Source organism: Anser brachyrhynchus, assembly GCF_964034855.1.
Source record: "Anser brachyrhynchus genome assembly, chromosome: 1".
NCBI lineage: Eukaryota > Metazoa > Chordata > Aves > Anseriformes > Anatidae > Anser > Anser brachyrhynchus.
This window is the reverse complement of record NC_137694.1, coordinates 148486837-148514738: the sequence shown is the minus strand read 5'-3', so window position 1 is coordinate 148514738 and position 27902 is coordinate 148486837. Positions and strand designations below refer to the sequence as shown.

At 42.3% G+C, this 27902-nt stretch overlaps 1 protein-coding gene across 2 annotated transcripts in view; it reads right to left on the bottom strand.

The window, feature by feature from the left end:
• Positions 1-19476, bottom strand: part of MYO16 (myosin XVI) — a 386560-nt gene extending 367084 nt beyond the window's left edge. The window contains exons 1-2 of one of the 2 annotated variants that reach the window (XM_080577669.1): positions 19228-19476; positions 8090-8248 (exon numbers count right to left, since the gene is read on the bottom strand). The gene's annotated coding sequence lies outside the window, so the exon portion shown is untranslated. The remainder of the gene's footprint in view (positions 1-8089; positions 8249-19227) is intronic. The other variant, XM_080577670.1, reaches the window with a different exon arrangement.
• Positions 19477-27902: the final 8426 nt, after the last annotated feature.

Below are 27902 nucleotides of genomic sequence, written 5' to 3'. Positions count from 1 at the left end.
GGTTTCCCTCAGCCCATTTTTCCAAAGCAGAACATGCATTCGTATCCATCCAGATTTGCAGTTTGGTTCAGGGAGCTTCTGCTCTTGGAAGTCCTGCTTCTGAGGTTCACAGCGTCCACACCATTAGTCAAACTCTGCCCGAGAAACAGGAAGAGCTGACATTTTCCTTGGAGCAGGGAGATAGAAATTCTCCAGCTTTTCCAGCCCTATTATTCTGTATTTGAGAGCTTGGAAAAGGAAAGCTAGGACTCAGCTCCCTCACCCTTCTCCCCAGTACTCCATCCTGGAACGAAGCAAAGAGTCAGCCAGCAAAACAGAACTTTCCACAGCGCACATCCTCACTGTCACCAGCAGATATGCCAAACGTGGAGCTGGTAGCCTCCCTCCTGAAGCCACACAGACACAACACACCATGTATGCTCAAGCAGAGCTATGCAGATGTAACTGCACTAACACAGCCATGAGATAAGGCAAGCCAAACCTAAGAAATAGACTGATACTTACAACTGAGGTTAGCTATTTAGCACACGTTTAACTCGTGCAAACTGACTTTTAAATCATGCTTTAAAAAAGAAGTTAAATCACTTTCCAGCACAGAGTTGCCATGCTTTGAGCAAACTCTAAAAACATACACACTGCACTACCATATGTGGCACCTTGTTCTGGGACAGCTTAATTTGGGGTTGAATCCACATCACAGCACACCCTGGCTGAAAGAAAACACACTGCTGCAGCTGCACCCATTCCTATCTGCCTGCCGGTTGGCCAGGAGGCACAGACAAGGCAACATGTTGTGCCTTAAACATTTCTTACCCCTTACCAGCCTAGGCACCGTAAAATATTTATAGACCATTTTAGGTGGCGTTTCATTGCCAGTTCCATATGCTTAGCTGAACTATTCAATGCTCAGAATGACAATAAAGAGAAGATTACATCTGAATGCACAGTGTAGCAAGTATTTTCCCCTTTAGCTACTCTAGGCCATTACCTCCCTAAATAAACAACACACAGCCTGCTTGCTCCATCAGCCGGGTTCTGCAGCATTAGCCACTTCTCTGCAGCATGAGGATGGAGGTGGCTCAAATATCTATTCCAGGGTCTCATCTCCATTCATGGATATTCACACACTTTCCTGGACACCAGGAGGAGAGCAGAGCCTGAAGGGTGCGAGTGTACATGGTGTACAGCAAAAGAATGAGAGAAGCAAGGCAGCTACAGATCCCTTCCCCAAGCACTACATGGTTTTGCTCCTCCCTGTAGGCATGAACATATGATGCAGCACTCAAAAACAGAAAATTCCTTGCAATGTACAAAGGAAGAAAATGAGGACTGTGTCTCATCTCCAGAATAATTTAATATATACTGAAGGGAGACAGCCACTACTATGGGAAAAAAATTGTACTCATAGGCCACTGCAAATTAATGAGGAGACAGGAGGAAGATGCATAACTTCAGGATGTGCCACAACTTGTCTCTGCTGCACCATCAAGCATTTGTTCTTGCGTATGTGGTAGCAATGTTGTATACGAGATATGCTTTGCAGGGGGAGACAGTGCAGACTGAAAAGCAGGACAGAAGAAGAAAGTTCCAGCTAACTGAACAGATTTGAAGTCTGTTACCTTCCTTGCAGAAGAAATTGCCTACCATATTGAGCCACTCCTGTGGGTAGCCAGTCTAGTGAAAAGGATGATCTTTTAGGTGCTACTACAATATTTAGGATCCTAAAGCAGCTCATTGGATCAGCTCCCCAGTGGTAAACCAGTTAGGGTAATCCCAGCTATATCCAACAGTGAACTCTGGACAAATGGTAGAGCTTTTAGTTTGCTTTGACAAAAGCTGGCTAGGCACCAGCCTTGTACTATAGCTCCAGCACAAACAGGACTGCATGTGCCGTCCTCCAAACCTTTCTCCTTTTCTTTGTGTCACTTGCCTAGAAGTTTTGCAATCTATTCAAGTTTAATGGTTGGTTTTGTTTGGCGGAGGAGAGAGGTGGTATTTTTTGTTTTGTTTTATTTAGGCTTTAAATATAAAATGGAACCCAAGACATCTTTCTAATATCTCTTCATGCATGTTTTTTTTTGTCCACTACACTCACACCTTTAAGTTTATAGAAGTTCACTTTAAATACAGAAGACCTGTGTATTTTCTTCTCATTTCCCTTCCCACTTGCTGCCTGTTCAGAGCTGGAAGACAGCACCTTTTGCATTAAATCCTGACCAGGCCCATTAACTTCAGGAAACCATCCCCATTAAAACAGCTATATATTGATATGCGAACACTCCACTCCCCAAAGCTTTTTTTTCACCACTTCATTACCATTTTTCACTGCTGAACCATTATATCCTCCCAAAGTGGGTCTTTATTGTTCAATTTCCTCAGCCTACCATTAATGACACAACAAAAGGAGAGGCAATTGCAGATAAATCAGCCAAACTTCCCATTGGGCTCCCCTTCTGCACTGCTGCCATCTGTGCCGGCTGCCGCGCGTGCTCGGGGACAATACCGCACAGGTCACGCCGCTCTCCAGCCGCTCGTGTCGGCTCTTTGTGGCCGTCACAGTCCGGTACCTCTGCTGTCTGCCTTCAGATGCACGTCTGCAAGGGAGAGAGTCCTTTCACCTAAGCTGGAGGCAGACAGCTGAGCTCCCGGCGCAGCAGATGCCCTTCTCCTCCAAGACAACTTGCTGCTCATCAGCTGCTCCTTACCACATGGATTCACAAATCAGAGATTTCAAGACTTGAGAGGCAACATGTCACATTTTCAATGCCCGGCTTACTCCCCAAAAATTCTCCCTGACACAAGATGGTCAGACCGAACTGTCTCTTTGGCAAAGAACAGTATTTCCAAGGCAATAAATACACAGGAAGCTTAAATCACAAACAAGGTTAGGAATATGGGAACATTTCTTTCGACTAAATTAACACTAGCAAAAGACAGAATGAAATATTGATCTATGTTTCTGAAATAGCTTTCTGAGGTTTGCAACCACCTTTTCATACTTGTGAACACAGTGCGGCAAAAAAAATTGATCATCACTCACTTCGCAAGCTGAACTGCATGGATCGTTAATGGTTGACTTGTTAATTAAATACGGTAGCAGAATCCCAGATTAGTCCCGTCTTTATAAGAAGACCATTAATAAACCTGTTTTTCAATTTAAGAAACATCATTTCTGCATACAGTAGCCATTGTAATATTCCTGCCTAAGTACAGTATTTCATTCATTACTCTGACAGGTCGCATCACTTATATTCTTGTGGATGGCCTATTTCAGCAGCTCGCACACGCTATCTCTGTTTCCATGCAGAAAACCCACAAGCACAATGTCTCCTTTAAATCTTACATCACCATTTTCATAAACCAGCAGGCACAAAAAAACAAACCCATGAACAACAGACTCACAATAGGCTTCTCAATTTATTATTTGGCGCCACAGAAAATGATTGTTTAACTGAAAAATTCTCATCTTCCTGTTTTCCATTTTTTTCAGTCTCTTGCAGTGCATGTAAAATAAAAAAAACTTGTCTACAAATACTCAACAAGGAAACCAAACAGGTCCAGTACAGCTGTGTCCTTAATCTTTCTATATTGCATATTATGATATGAACATGAGCACGTACAACAGCTGTTGTGCTATCTTACTTTTGATTTACAATGTGATGGATCAGTAACGTTGACATGATCTGGCCCTAATTCTCTCAAGTATGGTATCCAAGGTGAATACCAAGCAATATACTTGTTCTTTCAAACATACAAATACTTGTTCTTTCAAAACAGACAGCAAGTGCCACTGGCAAGAATATTCCCCTCAGAGAAGCCTTAGAAAAGTGGTAGCTGAGAAGGGATTCTTTTTGAAAGTTTCTATGACACATCTCATGTAATCAATGTGATTAATACTCATATACCATATAAACATATACATACACAGCATCCTTCAATATTGAAAACATTTCAGGACTGAGACAATGAATGTACAATGATTAAATGACTAGCACAGTGAAATGCTGAGGTAGCAATACTGCTAAAATACATGCTACGATTCAGTCCTGCCTTCACTAGACAGATAGAGCCATCGCTGTGGAAGATCGTCTTTTTGGCTAATACTTAATCAGGCTTCAACTATGTATTGCTAATAACTGTGAATAATAAATTAATTCCAAGACTGCGGCATAAAAGGATATAGAAGAGTGATGGATGGTTGTTAAGAGGTCTGTTCCAGAGACAGGAAATAATCTTAAACGCCCTTTTTTTTTTTTTAATTATTATCTATCCATTATTGCAAATCCCTAATGAAAACTCCACTATTTCCTATTTTAAGTATACAGAAAAGGAAGTTTTAGGAAATAGTGACTTAGAGTGGAGGCCAAACGAAGAATAGGCACGATTCTTCTTTCATACAGCTTGTTTTTAAGAAGGTGCAATTGATCTCCTTTCAGTGGAGTTTTTCTGATGTATGTTTCTCATGTAAACAAGCCAGCTATTTTACAGAAACCCCTTGGTATTTTCAGATCTTTACTTTGCCTCTATTTCTGAGAGCAAAATTTCTCACTCCCCAAAAATATGTATGACCAAAATTCTGTCTTTAAGAACTTCCAGTATAACAGTTCATCCTATTTTTAATGGATTTTGCTTCCTACTTTCTATCATACAGTAGGTTTTGAAGCAGTACATACAGTCCTTTTGCAAAAATTAACAGCATTTATTATGTTCCAGAGCTTGCAATTAAAAAGGGAATATTTCCACACCACTACAATATTTGGTATTGAACGATACACTGAAGTCTTCTCTGTGCTTAGAAAAGAGAATAACCAAGATACTGCAGATACCTTATTTAATGAGGGGAAGTCTTTGCTTCTTTTGAATTACTTGAAATAAATACCATTTTCTTTGTTAAGGAGATACTGAATAAATTATACTAGTTAATGTGTTTTTTAGAGGGACTCAATTAATATCAGATATTCACAGACAACATAATAGAGTAAATCAAGATCAGTATGATGCCCCTCAAAGGATGAATAATTAAGTCTTAGCTGCAATACGTACAAAACCAGCAGATTGCAGAAATTTTCTGGCTGCATAGCTGATGTTCCATTTGCTTTGAAATCATTAGAGAAAATGCCTCAAAACGTAGACTATATCAAGAAAAACACTTTTTTCCAAAAGAATGTTTTAATGCAGTACATCAATTTCTCACACAATTTATATACATAGTACCACACTTTTTCAAGGGAAAAAGGCACATTAAATACACACATCCATGGAGATACAAGAGCATTGCAATTTTACTAGCTTTGGTGCCAGAGAAGACAGATACTACTTTGCCTACACAGGTTGCAAAGTGAAAGGAAAAACCTGTATTCATTTCAGTTTAGTATTTTCTTAAATATTGTAGATCAGGAGCCATAACATTTAATGGATAATCTGAAAGTTCCTTTATAGATTATGAGATTTGGTATTTATGATTTAGTAGTCAAATCTATACATTATTATATAGATTATAATGATAGCCTGACCTTGGCTGGCTGGCAGATGCCCATACAGCTGTTCTGTCACTCCCCCTCAACAGAACAGTGTGAGAAAATAAGGTGGAAAAAGTCATGGGTCCAGACAAAGACAGAGAAATCACCTACCTATTACCACAGAATCCTAGAATCACTTAGGCTGGAAAAGACCTCTAAGATCATCATGTCCAACTGTTAACCTAGCGATGCCACATCTACCACTAAACCATGTCACTGAGCACCACATCTACATGTCTTTTAAATACCTTCAGGGATGCTGACTCAACAATTTCCCTGGGCAGCCTGTTCCAGTGCCATGCAACCCTTTCAGGGGAGAAATTTTTCCTAATATCCAACATAAACCTCCCCAGCACAACTTGTGGCCATATCCTCTTGTCCTGTCACTTGTTGCTTTGGAGAAAAGACTGACCCCGATCTCTCTATAGCCTCCTTTGAGGTAGTTGTAGAGAGAGTAAGGTCTCCCCCGAGCCTCCTCTTCTCCAAGCTAAACAACCCCAGTTCCCTCAGCCGCTCCTTATAAGACTTGTTCTCTAGGCCCTTTGCCATCTTCATAGCCCTTTCATTGCTCCAGCACCTTGATGTCCTTCTTGTAGAGAGGGGCCCAAAACCAAACACTATTCAAGGCGCGGCCTCACCAAGTGCAGGGGAACAATCAATTCCCAAGTCCTGCTAGCCATACTACTTCTGATACAAGCCAGGATGCTGTTGGCCTTCTTGGCCACCTGACCACACTGCTGGCCAGCTATCAACCAACACCCCTAGGTCCTTTTCTGCCAGGCAGTTTTCAAGACATGCTTTCCCCATCACTGGGGAAACAGACTTGTCTTCAGGAAACATTATTTAATTCATTGCCAATTTAAATGGAGCAGGACTGTGAGAAAAAGACAATAGCGAAACACCTTCTCCTCACCTCCCCATTCTTCCCAGGCTCAACTTCACTCCTTCTGTCCGTCCCAGCTCTTCCATTTCTCCCACTCCCCTTCAAGAGGCACAGGGGGTATGGTGAACTGGGGCTGTGCTCAGTCCATAACAGTTCCCCTCAGCTCCTCCTTCCTACTCTCATTTTTCCCCTGCTCCAGTGTGGATCTTTCCACGTCCTGCAGTCCTTCGTGAACTGTTCCATCATGGGTCCTTCCCACAGACTGCAGTACTTAGTTCATCAGTCTCCCACAATAAGAGCTTAACTCCAAACAGCTACAGTTTTCTAGAAAAAATGTTCTTCCATGGAAAATCTCCAAGGAAATCCCCAATGTAACTGTGGACAGGTTTCCCCAGGTACAAGAGACTTCCCAAACCTTTAAAAAATGGGTTTACAAGCTTTGTTGTTGGCAGAGTGCATTCTAAGGCAAACTAATTCTATACTGTGCTTAAAGGTGGCATGGAATAAAATAGTTCCGTTGGAAGGGACCTACAAAGATCACCGAGTCCAACTGCCCGACCACTTCAGAACTAACCAAAAGGTAAAGCATATTAATGAGGGCATTGTCCAAACGTCTCTTGAACACTGACAGGCATGGGGCATCAACCACCTCTCTAGGAAACCTACTCAAGGCTTTGACCACCCTCAAAGTAGAAAATTTTCCCTAATGCTCAGTCTGAACCTCCCCTGGCAGAGCTTTGAGACATTCCCACACGTCCTGACATCGGTGCCCAGGGAGCAGAGATCAGCACCTCCCTCTCTGCTTCCTCTCCTCAGGATGTTGCAGAGAACAACGGGGTCACGCCTCAGCCTCCTTTTCTCCAGACCAGACAACGAAGTGTCCTCAGCCTCTACTCACCAGATATGCCCTTCAGCCCTTTTACACTTACAGTCAATGCACAGATTTTAATAAAGACCTTGAATAAACATTTTTATTTATATAGCAACTGAAATGCATAAGAAATATAAAAATAGATTAACATACTCATTGAGTAACTCTAAATTTGATACATAAATTCATTAGGGAAGCAATAAACATACTGTATAAATTAATTACTTTGTGGTTATCTTCATTAAATGCTACTTAATGAGTTAATAAGCTTGAAAAGCAATGACAAATTGCTAACGTACATGTACAGGATTTTTCTTTTTTTTTTTTTTAAAAAAAAGCAGCACATCTAACAGAATGCTGCAGCTCTAGATATAAGCTAGCAAAATTGCCAGCTGGTCACTTTACCTTGTGAAATGCATTAAAAAGTACCTTTCCCTACAGGATTTGAATGTGACAGAAAAAAGTGCAGACTTTACAAAATTCGTCTGCAGAAGACAGGCTTGCTACGGTTTAAGAACCACCTACTACTAAAACAAAAACTTCTTATTTGTCTTACAGGATGACTTCCAGCTTCTTTGGAAACATTAGATTCTGCCAAATCAAAAACATACACACGCACATACATATGCATACACACATTTGTATACACAGACACACAAAAATATATCGCTGCTTTTGACGATTATGATCACGCTTTTGTGGCTTTAACATCTTAGGATGACAAACAGATAACCACATAGTGAGTGGGGAATTGGGAAGTTACCCTCCAGAGGCTGAGCAGCACTGGGGAAAGCTATATCCAGAGCTGATAAATACCTTAACTTCTGTGATGGTGCCTGAGCATTCCAGCATTGACTGAGCTCTGTTATCAGCATGCTGTGGAAGACTGGAACGGTGGCCCCATTTGTCATGTCACAGGTATGGGCTGCTTATGCTTTCATCTGGTGGAGCGCAAATGCTGAAACTGGCGTTGGTCTATGTTACAATTAAACACAAAAAAAAAAGCCACATAAACATAGTTTTCACTTGCTCTGTTTCCATGCCATAATATATATATACACATATATACATATGAGTGAAGATGGCAAGCTGCATTCCAGAGTACATTAGTCATATTGATACTATAAATAGTCGTATTGATATTATAAGTACCTTTATTCTGAAACAAAACATAACCTGAAAGGATACAAGACACGGACTCCTGATGGCTCTTGAACAGGAGAACCTTTATTGCCCTTTTTCACCACTACATATACTTTCCCCGTAGCCCCACGCACTGTCCATGTGCCCGAATCTGTCTTACAATTGGTTAGAGACCCTCAGACACGCGCCTCGAGCCAGCCAGCAACTGGCCACTGCCCAAAGCTCATCTTTAACACTGTAGCCAATTTACTTTATCTCCACCTTGCTCAAGTTTTTGGTTCTACCTCTTGTTTCCTCATTATCTCTAATTCAGGGACGTGTGAAACAGCGCAAGGCCACCTGCAAATTCCTTTCCCACACCTGAACATATCTCCAATGCCACATCAGTGCATTAACTAAGCATGGTTCAGTGAATGTATTAATATGCAGGTCTCTCACCTTTCCAGGACATGTATAATTTGCAGTGAAACTACCGGTGTAACCTTGAATAAAATATTTAAGGCAATCTTTGACAATTGCACACTCAAATGATTCCTTAGAAAAGCTCAGGATATTAATCCAAAGTTCCATCCCTTAACCTGATTTTGTTAACTTCTTCAAACTAACTTACACCAACAGAATCTAACTTCCCTTTGCAGGAACAATAAAGGGATAGAGAGAGCAGTATTTTGAACAAAGCATTTCATTCCTTTAAAGAGATTGTCATTCCTTAGATTACTTTCCTTTTTCCTCAAGAACACCTAGACCAAGGAAATTAGGATATGCAATTCCTGATTGAGAACCATGAGAAATATCCATGAGCAAACTTCAAGGCTTACGTGACTACACACACACACACACACAAAGCAGTTTTTAGCATCCTCCAGCATGACCAGTAAGATCTCCATATGAGTTCACAGCACAGGAACCCTATTTAAACAAAATCCAGAAGAAATCAGCTACCAAATCGACACCAGGGAACACTACAGTATTAGTCTTGCATCACGTAAGTTGCTCTGCATTGCTATGACAGCAGCATCAACTCCACAAATTGAGGGGGGACACAAAAGTACACTTCACAAGAAGGTACATGCTGATAGAACAGCTCCCAACAATTCTTTCTTCAAGGTAAATAACCCTGTAGCCTATTGTTGAGTGAAACCTCAAATTCTTTTAAAACCTAACCATTCAGTAAACGTAACTGTGTCCATCAATCACATGAAGTCTTTAGACATTTTCTGTTGATTTTGCGCACTTAAGACTAAGTCACAAAGGATTTGAAAGCCAGAACACAGTTAAATGTCATCTCTACACTGGGTCAAAACGTGTATTAAACAAATGAAAACATACTCATGTCTTCAAGCAAGCCCTCACCACTTCTGTGCTGAGACTTTGGCAATAAGACAGCTAATGAGAACAGCTCTACTCTACTCAGCACTGTTTAGGACACTAACAAATTGTCTTTAGATGTCTTGTCATCACATTCCAACAGGAAGAAGCCACATTGCTGAAGGGGTATATGGAGGGGAAGAGAAAGACAGGTCACAACATACTCCCATAAGGAAATCTTCGATCCCAGGCTAATTACTGGCATAACAGCAATAAACAATACTAGAAAAAAAAATACATGGAACAAGACTACCCGTTTATCTAGGTTACTATTATATTTTGAACTACTGATAGGCACTTTAACCTTCATGTCTTAATTATCAGTAGTCATTACAGTACTTTGAAAGAACTGTTTTGAAAAGGAATTTTAACACAGTTTGAAACAGAAGGACCACAATCGGTCACCGCCTGCATTTTCACAAAAACAGACCGGAGAATCGCAAAATGAAGGATGGGTGGTACGGGTTGAGATTGGTTTTCTTTCTGTTTTCCTTTAGTGTATCTTATTATCTCACTCCTGAACCATTGTGCCTGTGGAAGAGATGAGGAAAGGTCATCAGTAGCCAGTGGCAGCACCAGCTGGGAGCTTGAAACGGCACTTGCAGTTTTCAGCTGTCAGATGCTGCCTGAAATTTAACAAGTGCCAATATGAAACGATCTGCAAATCTGTAGCTTTTTTAAGCTAGCAAAGATAAATGAAGGGTTTCAAGAGCAATTTGAAGTCTATTATATGCTTTATGTATAAGCATAATAATTTCAGGTTGTTTGGTTTCACTGGTTCCCAGGTTAGCTAAATTCCCACCCATATCCCATGCTTAAATACCAAGGCTGAAGCGTGTTGTGTTACATTTGATCCACTCCCTGCTAAAATACCCCAATCTTTTTTGTCTCCGGTTCGTTTTTTATGAGTACACATCACAGATAAAGTGACACCAAAAGAAATCGGTCACTTATTTATGAGTGGTACGCATGACGTGCTTGTATCTGCTAACAATGATTAAGCCAAGAATGCTGAAACAATACAACAAAGATGTAGACAGCAATGCAACTATACAGGTGTTTTCTATCCACATCCACACAGTGCTTTTGGTCCAAACCCATGCTTTATGTCTATCATCTTTTGTGATCTCGACCTGCCTTTCCCAAGCAGCAGGCTCTGCTGGCATCTGAACCCAGCTGGAATTCTCACACATGCTCCCAGCCCAGCAGCAAGATGAAAAAGTCACAGCTGTGGCTTCCTCCACAACTGTGTGTTCAGCAAACCCACTGCAACAGCAGCCGTGACACCACTGCCCTTACTTCCGGAGATGATCAGCTAGTATTTTAGCACGGGCATAGAAAGACACTGTGGCCAACCCTTAGCCATTTCCAAATGCCAATCTGTTTATGAACACAAATAACCCTTTCAGAATACACCCAGCCAGCCTCCCGACACCACAGGACCCTCCACCTCACACAAGCCTCTCAAATATCCCTGGCTCCAATGCAGAAGAGGACGGTGCATGACATCAAGAGCCAAGGGAGGTTTACCATGGAGGTGAATGCCCTGCAGTGCTCCTTTCATTGATTTCTAGACCTGCCAAGCTGGTGCAAGTAGCTATAGCATACTGCCATGGCCTGTCACCCTTACAAAACAGGGAGACCAAATTTACCTGTTGTGCAGGTCACTGTGTTTCAGGAAAGACTGTGTCCATGCCCATGCTCAGATGCATGACGTGGCAGATCTACAGACAACCTCAAGAGAAAAATCAGCTTTGTCCCTTAGAGGTAGGCCAGCTTACCCTTCCCTCCTCCACTCCCAGTGCAATGGATGTTCTACAGCCCTGGCTCTTCGATGGCAGAGTAAGCTTCGTCCCACTCATTGGCACTGAACGGACTTCTCTAAAATCCTAGGTATTTTATTTAAATTATGGTCTTTAAAACATTAAGATTAGCTAGTCTAATGACTGCTTACCTACATACAGCAGAAAACCAGAAACAGAACTGTTCTTAGCTAACAAATCTCCCCTGACTTAAATTATATTTGCTATCTCATTTGTCCCTGTGGACATTACCTAGTTTTCCCTTGCTCTTCTTACATCTGATCGACAGAAAGCTTTTGTGGGGCAGGGACTGTCATTTACTGCATGTCTAAATGGGACCTAGGCCACAAAAGCCTGAAAGCTTTGAAATGTTACTACAATAGCAAATAATGAGCATATTTGACTGCTCTTTCTAGCGGATGAGACTTGCAGAAGCTATATTTAAAACTAATAAGGAGGAGAAAATTTGAAAGTGATATTCTCCATTCTTAGAAAACTATATAATGAAAATAGTAAAAACCACCTCCCTTTGCCTTTCTGCACTGTTGGTAACGAGATTAATTATTGATCAGGTTTTCAGCTCTACTGGAACACAATGACTTCCACCAGGCACAGAAACGCAGGCGTGACTACAGCCCACAGACTGCTCCAGCAGCCAACACAACGCTGTGTGCTCTCCTTCTGTTCCCAAGACTCTTCTTTCTGCAACCACCGTGTAGTTATCCTGATTCAGCATCTCTTGTTAGAGCTTTGTAAAGGAAGTTTAATATTCTTGAGCATCCTCTGTTCAACTAACAGTTGAGGGAATATGACAGGAGGAAGGCAGAGAGCAACCACCAACCCAAAAGCTACCAGACCCATAAAATTTGACTTTTTTGGAGAAAAACAAAATAAACCCCTCAGCATTCTGGAAGTAAATGGATGCAATGAAGAGCTGTTAACGCAAGCATAAATTCAGGAAGCCTGGATAGCAGTTGCACCAGCAAATAAGCACACTAATAAGAACTTTTCCAACCTGTTAACCTATAAAAATGAAGTGTCTGTGGGTGAAAGTTGCCATGAGCCAGCTTGGCTTCCTCAGCCTTTACTCACTGGGATGAAACTCCCCACCCTGATGAACAGCCTGGTGTCTATCAGAGCACTCTGCAGCTCCCGTGTGCTGTTTGTGCCCATATTTTCTCTCACAGGAGGCCAAAAGTTAAATCTGTAAGCATAGGAAAGATCATTAAATACCAAAGTCTCACTTGATATAGAATTGGAGCCACTGATGTCATCTCCACACACTGTCCCCTCTGCATAGTGAGCGACAGCCACCAGCAGGCCGGGGTCTCCTCACTGGAAGCGCTCGCACCGAAATCCAGCTGGGCCTGACACCCAGGAGCGCTTCCAAGTTCTTTCTGTCACAGGCACGAGAGGGCAGCTAAGGGCAGAAGACCTCCTGGGAGAGTGCTAGAGAAATGTCCCAGGCAGAGGAAGCCAGACTTGGCAGGGTCTGTATCCATACTCTTCGCCCAGAGCAGACCTTAAAGCAAATCAGGCAGCCAGCAATGCCTTCCCCCCGCCCCGGCCCCTCTTCAGAAGGAACTACTTCACTATCTCTGTAAGGATACGGAATTAATTAGCTTGTATGTGGTGTGAGCAATCAGGAGACTTGAACCTGGGACTAAACGAGAGCCAAATTATTTGACACTAAAACATTCAGCGAGGAGGAGTGAAAAGGGTCAAGGAAGTACTGGGCCACTTGACATCAAAAAGCAGTATCGGTGGTAGGAAGGGGAAGCAGAAAAGAGTAGCTTGCAGTGTTTTTGTATCCCTTCCTTTATAAGGCTGTGTTGGCACACTGGGATGCAGACTAGCATGTCCTGCTGGGAAAGGAATGGATGTGACAGGACTGAGGAATCGCCAGTCCAGGGCAGGAACTCGCACCGTTTTTGCGTTAAATACACACATCCACACTCAGTGCGCCCCAAGCATGCAGCAGGTCTGCTCAAAAGTGAGCCCTTTTGTCGTACAAAGACAAACAAGCAAAAGATTAGTTTAAAAGCCTGCTACAACCGTTGTGCAATAAAAACAAGTGACAAGCTTTTAGGCTTAATTGCTTCATCAGTCCAATAAGGGAATAAGGTATTCTGAACCTAAGAGCTTGTTTGTTTCTTTTCCAGCTACATCAATTAAACTAACAAACAGATATCTCTCTCTCTCTCCAGACTTTATTTATACTATATTACTCCAGACCGATTACAAAACTCCCCATCTCTAAAACCATGAAAACCTAGCATTTGAAGAGACCAAATTATTAGGTTTTAATTCAGCAAAGTATTAGCCGCCTTCCCGAACTAAGAATTTGTCAGTTTTGTGAATCTCTGAAACAAGCAAGCCTGCTTATCAAAATTAAGAGAACACCTGAGACATCTGTGAGAGGAAAACTTCTACAGCCACCTGTTCAATGGCCAAAATACTCTCTGCCAGGTTCTCTGTTCAGCTGAACCATACTTCGTAGATTAACTGGAATCAAGCTACAAGGACAGCTTTATCTTTTTAAAGCCACACTGCGCTTTGGAGCAGGCTCACGTCTGCTTCAAGTTGCACCTTCCTACCTATGCATATAAAAATCTGCCTTGCCTGCTATAAACTACAAGAGCCCACAGCCAGTACACCCCGACTGCACCCTGAGTTCTCCTTCTCACACTTTGAAGGCCAGAGATAACTGTGGTATAAAACAATTTGAGAATGCCTTCTCCGCTAGGTGTATCTGAGCGGAATCTGATCCTACAAATGTGCGTTCAAGAGTCGGAGTCATTTGGGTTGCGATGACTGACTATAATCGGTCTCTGGAAACACTTGGCTCATATCTATCTTTGCCATTATGCAAAAATAGAACAAATATTACTATTTCCTTATAGGCATTTTCTACAGAACATTGCCACAGAAATAAAGCTCTCTATAAACATTGGAAATGAGTGGTTCTGATTTCCTTAAGGGTGTATTTTCCATAAAAAGTCTTGCTCCAGTGCTAATTACAAAATTAGCAAGAAGCTTACGAGTAATTAGATTGGGGTGTTAAATCACTAATAATCCTTAAATAAAACTCCTAATTAGGACACACTGCACATTTATCTGCAGGCTAGATCTGACAGACTGCCCCAACTTTCCTTTTAGCTGATATTCAGGGCACCACAAGGAAAGGAAAGTCCCCCGGGGGCACCCTGTTCAGGAAGGAGCCCTCACATCACCTGTGCAGATATGGGCAAGGACCCCTGCGCCCACCCATCCTGACCCCAGAACAGACAGCCTGGCCATACATTCAGATACCATAGGGTCATCCATCTCCATCCTGTAATTACACAGGAAGCATGAGCATTTGCTCTTGTTAAGTTTCCATGAAGGCATTTAGCTGCTGATACCATAAAAATTACAGAACTATCAACACTACCTGGTCCTCCCTCCACCTGCATGGTATTTCTCAGACTCCAAGATAAATTTAATTAGGTAGAAGCTTTGCTTTTATTACACCTAATAAAGCAGCACCTGATACAAAGGCATCTCACTTGAGAACTGATCCACAGTAAACTAAAACAATGCAAACAGCAAGGGTTGTAACTCCTTTACAGCCCACTTATCTGAGACATATTTAACTGCTTCCAAAAAAACACCCAAAAACAACTATATTGATATGCCACGCATCCCGAAGACAATCTTTCCAAGCATTCTGTACCTAACTCTAGCCTCAAAGTGAAATAATCTGTGATCCCAACTGCTTTTGGACAAATCCTCTCTCTGCCAGACACATCCACACGACGAAGCCAGCTGCGCCACAGGTACCTAGCCATTTTCAGTGAAGGGGGAAAAGAAAGCTTTAAGTGACATGCAGAGCAACTTCAAAACTAAATATCTATCAGCTGCTTAAAAAACAACAACAAAGCTGTATTTTGGAAGAACGTGTGTTTTCTCTCTGGAATTTAGTCTTTCTCCCACCAGCTCCACTGAGAGTGGTTTACACCCAAAAGCACCAGAAAAATCAGCTTGGTTACCACAGTGTCTGCATCTGACTCAGGATGCTCCTGCTCTTCCCTCTTTTGGAGGCCACTGAAGTTCAGATTTGACACCTTCCCCACCCACATTCAATTCCAGAAAGGAACAAGCCAGTGTTAACCTGTCTGGAAACAGCAATTTCTCTACACATGACCCAAAAATCCCAGTTATTTCAGCCACCCTGAAGGTATTTACCCGTGAGGCCCCATCGTTGGATTTCTTATTTTACTTTACATCTACCATTTAACATTCCTCTTTGCTTAATACCACAGCAATTAACCCAGCAAAAACAAAGTATTTGCCACATCCATTAGAAATGAAAACCTATCATACGCTTCCTACAGCCACAGGAGTTCATACAGCACAACAGAATGAATGACTTTCTCAAACATTATTTTTCTCCTGCTGCAACTTACAGTAACCTCAATTTTCCAATGGATACACCCAGCCCTCTGTATTCAAACACTCGTTAACACCAGAGATGGCCAGAGATATTGTGACTAAAGCAGCGTGCTTGGTCAGAAAGTGCAAGTTCTGCTAAGGCAAAAGCCTTTCTCACAATGGTGTTGCAAACCCAGGATGTCATTTTCGGGAAAAAACAAACACAGTAACACTCTGACCACATCTCAGCTACACTGCCCGGCAGCTGACACCTAGGTTTGCCACAATCAAGATTTGAATCCCGGTCCTGCACAGCTTCCTAAAGCTGTGCTTTTTTACTTTCCTGTTTTCCAGCCCCAAGGGGAACTAAGATCTCTGAAGTTGCATCACAGAGCTTTCAAGATCTCAAATATTTTAGGGAAGGAAACAATCACTCCATGACCAAAGACATGTAATGGCCACATTAATGGTTCTAGAAATTCAGGAGAGTGATATTTTACAGTGAAGCATTTACAATCAAAATCTGTAATCCAACCCTCCTCTTCTGTTTGTATAAGACTGGCCATGAATCAGAGCACAACTTATTAACAATTACTCCACAAAAAGGATGTGTGAATAGCAATATATATATATATATATAACATATATATGTTGCTGGTTTTTTGATTACTGTGGCACATCTCTAAGAAGCTAAATGAATTAACAGCTAGGCTTGGCAGCACATGAAACACACACACCTTAGGGAAAATTAACAAATCTAAGTGCAAAGGTTAGTTAGCTGTTTGCCAACAATGTTCTTTTACTTCATTGATTCAAAAAAAAAATCTTTGCCTTTTTTTTTCCTTCACAAAGATGCAACAAATTGTACTTCACATGAAGCTGGCAGAGTCTTAAGCCAGCAGGCCTGGCCCACAAAATGGCAAGTGTCTCCAGCAGCTGTTATTGTTGACAACATGTGACAACATGGTATTTCCAGACATCATCAACAACATCCCCAATTACTGCTAATTTTGTGCAGGATTACAACATTTTCCTATGTTCATTAGCTACAATTATCTTAATAACAGTGGCAGAAAGAAGATGAAGTGGAAAAAAAAACACAGAATGTGCAAGTGAGGTTTGCTAGGCGACAATCTGGAAGACAGTAACAAGCCAAGATACAGGCTTAACCTGAGATACAGGGCATTACAGAGTGCTTTTGGACTATGCTGCCTTTTTCATTTATTTTAAAGCAAACGGGAAGTTTTCTAGTTTGTCATTTATCACAGAATTGTACAAACAAAAAAAGCGTTCACGCAAACCTGGATAAAAGGATTATTTGGGTATGAAGACTATTTCCTGTTATCTCTCACAAGTGAACAAAGCACTGTGGTGCTCAGAGGTTTAAGCTGGATATTTAAGCACATTTTCTGTGAAACAAGCAAACAAATCGCACTCTGAAATAGCTTGCTGGTTAAGACAATCAGGTGAGATGGAAGAGGCCCATGTCCAAACCTGTAATCCATCTTGTTAGTGTCCCATTTATTATGGGCACTTATCTCACGATCATTTTGTCAGAGTTTCCACGTCTAAGCTAAGAAATCATTCTCCTCCAAACGAGTAAGATTGTGGTTGAAACTGTCATTCTGACAAAAATGTTTTAAGACAGCTTTAACCTAGATGGCTATTTTTCTTGGTACGACACCCTACATAAGCATGGTGTTTTATGGATACCTTCAAGCAAAGATCTGAATTTAGCACTCAAAATGTTGTTTTACAGGAGCGCATGCCAAGTGCTTTTCATCTCATTATGCTGGTTTGAAATAATAGTACTACTTAAAGTAACATCATGCTAGCATAAAATGCAAGAGTGATTTCAAAGCAGCACAATAAACCACTGTTTCACGATGGTCAGTTGCCTCAGCCAGCGTTACAAATTCCAAACCGCTCAAGCTCCATTTAATTCCTCCTGTACAATTTTTAAATATACTACGCCCTAGGCAGATTTATTGAAATCATTCTGTATACTCTACCCAGCTGGAATTATTTTGATCTTCCAATTAGAAGATTTTGGTCGTTTACCCATTCTCCACATGTTCTGCATACCGTACTTCTAGCATTATTGCTACTGCTTGCAAAATTATTCCATAATTAAGGCTCAGCTCACAATGAAAAAAAAATAATATTATAACAGAATATACAAAGACAGTTTCAGTCTGGAAACTTTCCAGTTCTGGTCTAACCTATGTAACATCAGACAAATAGCTTCCTCCCTGTTCCTTCCCCTTACAAAGTGCTTGCTGTACCTATGTCATCCCTTGAGGCCAAGGGCTGGCTTTCCCTCTGTATAATGTGATTTACAGCTGGGATTTCTCGAACGCTACTGTAACACAAAATCATTGCAACGGTTCAGAGCCCTGCTCCACCAACCACCCTAATCCCAGCCCTTGCTGGTACTTCTAATGGCATCCCTGCTGCTCCTCAACAATGCTCCAGCCAGGAGAACTTGTCCCATCACCATGAGCCTGCTGCGTGCACACAGCTCCTCATCGCCAGCCTGTGAGATGTGCTCTGAAGTCTCAACTTACCCTACACCCAGCAAAAGGCCACGGTTTTACACCCCCAAAAAATCATTCGCAGCGTAAAACGCTGCCTGAAAAGCCACTACTTCAACACTGCCTGCTCGGTTTGGGTACAAAAAGCCCTAATAACGAGCCTAACCAGCCTCTCCTTGCTCCTTTTCCACTTGGGGCACAGAACTGAAGTTCAAAAGCGTCCCTCGGGGGGAGAGCCGGCTTGTCCCCCTCCCCAAACCCCCTACCCTGACCCCTCAGAGGGAAGGAAAAGCCCCCCAGCCCCTGCCCCTCCCGGAGGGGGCTCCCAGCCGCCAGACGTGGGGCCGGGGGGGCGCCCGGCCAGGAGCCACCTGAGGAGGCTGGAGGGGGCGAGCCCCGCCGACACCTCCAATAATAACCAAAAAAGAAAAAAAAAAAAAACCACACCTTTTATCAGAAAAACCCCGGCAGCACAGTGCCAGGCCGATCACGACGAAGGGGGGGCCCCGGCCGCGGCTGTCCCCCTCCCCACCACCCGCAGCAGCTCCCACCTTCCCCCGGGCAGGGCACGCAGACGGAATAAAGACCTCTACAAATAAACGCGCTTATTCAAAATAAAACCGCAAAGCCCCACAAAACGCACCTCCCTCCCCCGGGGGCCCCGCGGAGCAGCCCCCCGACCCCCGGCACTCACCTCAGGGGGACGCGGCCTCGGCGGCGGCCGGGCACAGAACCGCCTCTCCTCCGGCTGCTCGGGCACTTCCACTTTCTGCCGTGGTCTTCCTCCCCGGCACAGTGCTCCCTGCTCCCTGCCCCTCGCCCAGCCGTGCCGAGCCGAGCCGAGCCGTGCCCGCTCCCCCGGCTCTGCTCGCAGACGCCTCCCTGCGGTGCCCGGGCAGGGGAGCGGCCCCCTCCGTGCCGCCCCGCCCCGGTACCTGCCCGCTTTCTTTCTCCACCCCCCCCCCGCCACCGCTTTTCTGAGTTTTTTTTGTTGTTTTATTCCCCCTAAGTTCATTGCCCGCCCGCCTCCTTTGGGGAAGGAGCCTGAGGGAAGGGGGCTGTTGAGGTTGGAGGGGTCTGGATGGAGTTGAGCACAACAAAGGCCCCCTTGGTTCCCCGCCGGCACGTAATGCCCAACAAAAGGGAAACACTGAGAATGTCACCGTTATCACCCCGTGAGATGCAGGCTAAAAAACAACACTTCTTACGAGGTTTGTAGTTTCGAAACAAATGGCAGCTTGGATGCGTCTATTTCTGTCCCGGTACTATAAGCAGCTTGCTCACGCCCTGCTGCTTTAGTGCTGTGTGTGCTGGCACTATAGGCAGAAAGCATAAAGGCAGCAAAGCCACAAGTCTCTGGTGACAAAGAAGTCTTTTGGCAGCTTATCGCGTGGGGAGACTGGCTGTTAAGACATATTGCTCACAGATGAGAAGCTGCTTAACTAGCGGCTGAGGTAAGTACCCCTTAATACACATCCCTGCATCCATTTTACTCCTCACACGTCCTGAATGGTGCTCACCTGACGATGGCACCTGCACCCACTGGAGGCGGGCAGTGTAGGCACACAGGCACCTGTCCCCATTAAAACTCAGCTGTGATCCAAACACAAGCATCCCACCTCTGAACTTCACTCAAGCTTTCCAGAGAAAAGGTGCTTTTCCAAGGTGCCAGCCACATATCTGACCACAACTAGCTTCACACAAAGTTTTAAGAGTCCACTACCTGGTGCTGGAATATTTAGTGTCCCTGCAGATGGATTATTCAAACTATAATCCAGGTGAGTGCTCTCTCATGGGCAGGGGGATTTGGGAACAGAGCCCTCTCTGCCCTGCATCTGGAAGCTGAAGCCACTGCACAGCAGGAGTGAAGGAGCTACAAGGGCAGAAGGACTGAGACGAGGAGAACCCAGCCTCTAGCTTTGTGACTGAGGGGCTCAGTTAGGAAATGTGCTCCCACGATAGTTTTTATCCTGGTGATGCTCGTAGTAGCAGCAGTGTAGACCCACGTTTGGCCTCCTGTAGGTTAAATGCCTAAATGATGTCTTCTGGCTCCTTGACAGCAGTCTGGCTGCCCTCTGGCCTAACAGGGATGGAACATCCTATTTGCTTTTTCCCAAAGCCTCATCACGCCTTGAGACCTCAATGAAGCACTGTTTCAGAAAGTGAATTGAAACTCTTGGGGGGAGGAAGCTGAGGAAAGCCTATAATGGCCCTATCGCTCGCTTGCCAAGCACTCTAAATAATCAGCTGTTACGCAGAAGACAGGTAACTTCCTTCCTGCACTTGATAAGCAACTTTCATGCATAAGATCTGTCATTTTCTATTGATTTCAACTCAGCCCAGAAAGACTGATGTCTCAGGTGGTAAGGATCTCCTAGCAGCCTTTTGTGGTGCCTATTTCTTTCACTGCTTGAGTAATGCAGACTTTTACTCTAAAGTCACCTTCCCTGCTTCAAGGACTAGGGGCTAGGCATCTAAAATGGAAATGAAGCAATAGATGTTCTCAGTGCCTCAGTTAAGGCACACCAGGTCCATACCTTTGCAGTTCATTTTGTTTTCCAAAAGCATGACGTACACTAACTGTATCCTATCTGACACATTAGACTATTACTTAAAAGCAGTCATTTCAAGCCAAAAAGAAATGTTACCAGTGCTCCTGAGGTGACCACATTCTAGCAAACACTGACATTCAAAAGTTTATTTACAAAGCTGGTTGTGCTGAAACTCATTGAGGTGGTGCGTGTGTAGAGGAAAGTCCCTGCAAGCTGAAAGAGTTTCTCAAAAGTGAGAAAGCCAAAAAAGTTCAGAAGAACCAAGGCTACATACTATGAAATGAATAGTTAATTCATTTTTGGTTCTAGGAAGAAGAGAAACAGGAGCACAGGTGTGCAAAAAAGCCCCCGTATCTTGACACTTGCTGATGCCACCATCACTTTAACACAGCACGGAAAGGATTAGATCACACAGGACTCTCCAGCAGTGACCTGGGTTGCTGCTTTCGCTAAGGCGTGGTTTTGCAATGCAGCTAAGGTGGTTTTGGAGCTATCTGCTGCTCTAAAGGTGGCGGTCCTGCTCCTGACGCTTCCTCTGTTGGAGCAAAACCAGTAGAAAGCTAGCTTATTTCCATAGCTAGTTTAGCTTCTTGAACGGACACTGAGAGTGAGTGCTGCGTAGCTGAGAAAGAAGCAGAGAGCAGCTGTAGTGCCGGGGAGAGGAGACAGGGACTGGGATTTGGGGCAGCAGACAGCCACCAGTTTGATTTAACCACCCTGTGAAACTCACCTTCATAGGAAGAGCTCAGAAGAGAGGGTGTCTTAAACCTCGCTCCTCCGATGTACAGTATTTAATTTGCATGGCACAAATGGACTGTTAGACAAAGAAGGATTTTGTTACTTTATAGACAGGATGCACCAGCAGGCGGAGGGAAGACCTGACTCCTTGTGCGTGCCTGGAGAACTGATGACAGCCACAGGAGCAAGGCACTGAACCAAGGCCTCCCTATTCCCCCAGCATCCCCAGTCGTTTTCCCCACACCTGCTTCTCTAGCACTAAAGTTCAGTGCCAGGGAGAAGCACCTGGCTGGCTCTTAACGTGACAGCACTGACAGCACATGCAGTGCCGCTGCACTGCTGCCACGACCCATCAGCATCGTCTTGGCAGGAGCGCGGGCTGCACCAGCGTGGCTCTGCTGGCCCCTGCGCACAATCTATCCCCAGCGTCTTTGCAGGGCACAGCACTGTGCAGCAGGCATACCAGCTCCCAGCACGCAGTCCACATCAAAATATCATTGCAACAGTGAATAACTATGGAATCATTCCACTAAACTGACAATATTTCATTAAAATAGAAATATTGTTTCTGGATTCCTTCTCTATTAGCAGACTTAAATGGTCAGTTTTTCTTCACATCCAGTGTATACACACCCAATTTCTTGGTGTTCATCTGTTTGCTGACCTAGTAACATGTGAAACTCAGCTTTTGCAAAGCCATGAATTAGAAGGCAACAACAATAAAAAAAATTACGATATATAAATTGGTTAATAATGTTTACTGTAGAAATAATTTATATGCCTTTTGAACAAAACTATTAATTTGGGGTAAAACCTTTGTAATAGTGAGTTAAGATCACCCGCTAGTGTTAACTGCATCTTTTCAATCTCCAGTATGAAAAGAATGTGGCTGAGCTACGTGCAGCCTATCAAGAATGCTGTTGCAAATATATATGCATTCTTTTATTGATAGTTATGAATCTAAATTACTATCATATGTGACACCAACCTGTAAACAAATGATTGCTCCTTGCTCCTCCCTCAGAGCATGTCATTATATATCCATTCAGGGGATGAAATCCTGAATCAGGAGGAATTTGAAATCATTTTGAACTGCCAATCAACTCCTTTCTGTAACCTACTACTGGTGGGAAATTCCGGTGTGGGTACAACAAGTATCTTTGCAAATAAAAGTGTAGAGACCATCTATAAGAAGACATGCAAATTCCCATGGCATGAGCTTTACCAAAATGCCAAGCATGCCATGGCATACTGTGAATGTGAACAGCACTCCTTGCAGTGAAGTTTCAGTCTGATGGGAAGAAGAACTGAACCTCTGTGGCTGCTTTGAGGCTGCCCTCCTATGTTCAAGGGGATCAGCTTTCACTTTTTCACCCTTTTTTACTCCAAATGGAGTCAAAGTAAAGTTCATGTTAACCCCACACTATTCTTAGGATATATTCAACTTGTATATTTCTTTTAGACTTCACATTTTCTATGGAAATATAATTTCAGCTGTGCATGTTGGAGAGGTGTATAACGTTGTCTCTTCTTGTCCCCAACAGCTATGGCACATACTATGTAGATGTGTTGGATGCTTTTTAACAGAACAGTCATTTGAAAGAAAAACTTCTGTAGTTTGACAGCTTAAAGCTTAGGTAGGAGGTGTGAATCACTGCCTGAAAGCTGGGAGACACTAGTTTTGTGTGAATTGCATGGGGTGAAGTGAGGACAGCAACAGGTTTCTAGACAGAACCGTAGAAATCTCAGGAAAGAAAAGTGGAGAAGCAGGGTCAGAGAAGATTGGAGACAAGGAAAGGGAGAGGGCATATTTTTAATGATGCCAAAAATACCTGTTTTTCTAACTTTGAAGGCATTTCAGTTCAGCTGCAATGAAACATATAGGCATTTCTATGTCAAAGAAATTAACGTGGCAGGTAAGGAAGTAATCTACCATGGCTACAGACATGTTAGATGATGCAAAAATACGAAGAGACGAAAGTGACCTAAAATATACACATCAAAGGATTGCCCTCTATTGCTTGATATCGACTGACCACAGTAAAGACCACTATTTTTAAAGAAGAAGTCACATAGCATGATAAAAACATCGGGAATAGAGAACGGGGAACAGAGAAAAAGAAAAGGGAAAGGAGGAGTTTTTCTTTCAGAACAAAAAACGTTTTTATACATAACCAACATAAAACAGCCTGACTTCCATGGCTCTAGTGAATAAATGTCTCTGCTGAAGTTCTCCACCAAGGTTAATGAAACATTATGAAAGGTAGTCAAGGAGAAAAAAAATGTATCCATTCAAGTGTATATGAATTTCACAGTATTTTTGTGTCTGTCACTTCTTATTATATTCATCAGTGTTTATTTATTTTTCAGATTAGACAATGGTCTGCTCTGATTGCTTTCTTTCCACAATTCTATTAGCTAAATTCATCAATAAGGACTTGTTTTCTAGATAAAAATTCTATATCCTAACCTGGAGAGTCATATATCATTTTCTATTCTGGCAGTGAACAAATTACAGGATTGGGTAGGTCATTTTGATGCTGGTACAAGCAAGGCAAGTTAAAAAGGAAGTATCAAAATTTATCTCATGTGCCATATTCAAAGGTTTCCTTTTCCATTGCTATGGATTTTCTGTTTCTCTAGATCCATTCTATACACAGGATCAAATGCTAAGCTTGGGCAAATTGACAAAGCCATAGATTTCTATTCATGGGTTTGCATTAATTGAGGTCCATAGTATTTTAATACGCCACATATCTTCATGACAATTAGTTTGGGGAAGTACAAGATTGGAAATACTGGAGCAGCTACTAACCTCTGAATAACACTGCTGCTGATGTGAATTTATGACTCCACAAGGGCCTATCACAACAATAAAACTACTGATTGTTGATGTGTTAATTGAGGATTGGATTACCAAGAGCTTCAGCTGCTTGGTGATGGCTGCATTTTAAATAATGAATTAGATGGCCTTGGCTTCTACAGAGGGAAATATGTTATGATGGTAACAGTAAATGCTCTGAAAACTTACATTTAGGCATTCTAGAGACTTGTGAAATGAGTATTTCAGGCAACTGTGCCACAGATTCTTATCATGTACATCTCTATGTGAGTGATTTACGTACTGGGGTCAGGTGCAGAAAATTCTTTATTTTTAAGGTTGAAAACCACTAGCTTCATGACTGGTGTAACAATGTAAGGCAGGGAATATCTGTATTTAGCTGTATTTTATGTAACTTTATTTTGTTCAGTTACATCTGGTTACAGTGTGGCTTTGTTTATTCTAAATTCTTAATGAATCATTTTTATAAACTCGTATTTTGAGAGGAACTTTTTATTCACTGGAATTACATCCAGTTCCTTAATACTGCCAGTTCAAAAGCTACTTTTGTCAGGAAAAACTTTCTCAAGGGAAGGGTGTGCAAAAAAGCAATCAGATTACCAGAGTTTACACTTACTCTGTATTCAGTGAACTATAGTAAATAATAACGTGCATGCCCTTATCCTACCAGAATTTCTAAATGGACAGTGTAGCTGCTGAAAATGAGAGGATCTATTCTGCATTATTCCAATGAGGATTAATCCCTAGCCTGAATAAGGCAGAGTCCTAAAATGAATATGTGTTTCTGATATGCCAAGCAAATGCCCTAGACACTTGTTCTCCATGGGTCAGCCAGCTGATCCTTTACTTCAATCCCCCCACTCTTTCCAATGGTTTTACTTACATTCTACTGGGAAAAGGGAGTGTTTCTGCTGTCTTAAGAAGTCTGTAGGATGAAATTGTGATTTCATGGGCCTCAGAAATGCTGAATCTTTAAAAATGGTATTCATGTTCTTATATCCTTTTATCAGTTTAATACTGTCTGTAAATGCATTCAGACAAAAAATGTCATGATCTTGATGTATAGAAATTTAACTCTCATCTCACTTGCCACAGAAGCTTTCATTTTATTACTGATAAGCATATTATTTTGTAATGAAAACATCATACGGTGCTGCAAACATGAGCTCTAATGAAGCAGCTTACTCAGCAAAAGACGCTATCTCAAATCATTGGCTGTATCTGTGCTCTCCTGCTACATGGCATGTGGCAGCACTCTGCAGGTCACATTCCTCAGATGTTTACATTGCTTAGTCAGAGGTTTTTTCTGGGCCACGCTCTTGGAAAAACATGGGGGAAATGCCAAAAATACATAACCCTTACAACGTTCTTACATAGTTCAGGCAAACCGCATCACTGCTGTGCTCCAAGTACTCCAGCACAGATACCCTAAAGCCATTTTCAGTGACTATTCAGAGGCAGAGATAGCAACGAAACTAAAGAGATGGGGGAGTAAAGCATGGCTCTCTTGGCAAGAGATGCGTGAAGGTGTAAGTGTGAGGTACTTCAGAGGAACTTGACACCTTGTACACAATCACAAGTGAAGGAGAAGAGAGGGAAGCAGGAGAAAGAAGGGTAAAAGGTGGAGGACAAACACATCTCCAGAAAAAAATGATGATGATTAAACATCCTGTATCTCCGTGTAACTCTATGCCATCCCCCACCATCGTTGATAAACAGATAAAGACCTCATTATTCAGGGCCACAGCATCAACTTTGCCAGGCGCCCCTTTTTCCACATCCTAGGCGGTCACATCTGAGCAATCATCACTGATATTCTTCCACTCCACAGGAAAATCAGCCTGGTTGTCTCCAACTGGTGGTTGAACACTGTCTGTAAGTGGCTTGCCTACACTTTAGTTTAGCTTAGACAATAGCTTAACAGCTGCTAGGTCTTCACAGTTTGGTAGCAGACTGAAACCACCTTTAAAATAGTTTCATGGAGCTGTTCATAAAGCTGGGAATTACTACATCCAGCAAAAAAAAGGTTTGATCTTCTGGATGCAGTGTCTTCTGGTGTGGGCCAAAGGACTAGGGATGGGCATGTGTCTTATAGAAACTTTTTACACTAACATATCCATGCCATAGCCTTAGAGGGTCTTTAGGCATATTTCGTCTGCACAGATTGAGTGATTCTCAAAAGTGCCTATAATCATTTAGTTAAATGAATCTCAGCACATTTTGTTTAGTAAAGTAAAACTATTTTTTAATAGAGAACTAGCCCAGTTTTTGTCCAATTGTCTTAAATTCCAATAAAATATTTTTTTATAACATTAATTGAAAACTTATTCTGAAAATAAATGGTTTGCTAACCACTTTTACATTCTTTAGGAAAACGTGAATCACAGGTGAATTGCAGGTTTGGTTCCTGAAATTCTCTGGAGATCATTAACAAAACCAGCATTTTACTTGTAATCTTATACAGGGAATTGACAAATTCCTCAGATGACTTAACCAACCAGGTAGGCATAATAAAACATGACCTTTCCATTAGTTTTGGTAGATCTCTGACTTTGCAAACAACAAAATAATCCTTATTCAAGTGTCTTACTAGTGGAATCAAAGCAACAGTGGCAAGTCTGTGAAGTTTGTACATTGATTTAGTTATACTTTTATATGTGTACAAAATTCAGTCCTTATGTTGAGCTTTAAATTAGCAAATTAATATTGACTTGAATTGTATGATTCAAATGAAATTAGATGAATTTACAAATTCAGAAGAAGATTTTGGAATCAGCAAAGAAACGAATAATGAAAAAAATGACTTCTTGTCACTATAGCTCAGCAGACTAATAACTATATATTTATAGAAACCAGACACGCATTGATTTTGACAGTAATACTCATTCCAGATTCCAACACCTCAACAACTCAGGTGTTCATGACCCCTTTATCTAACCCCCTGCTATCTATACCAGCAGCTAACAAAGCTAGGATTTAGACTGAGCCAGTTTGTCTTGTGCACCATGGCCTCGATTTCTTTCAAATAAAAAGCCAAAGCTCTTGCCACTGTATTTCCAATCCCCTGCTTACCATGACAGCCTTGACAAAATCACCCAGGAGCAGAGATGTCTTGCATTATCCTTTGCACGAGCAGAGTAGAGGGAGTCTGTCTGAGACTACACAGCACATGTACAATAATAGTAATGAGACTTCTAATTCATTTCAGTGAGATACTATTTCAAATACATGGTGTCA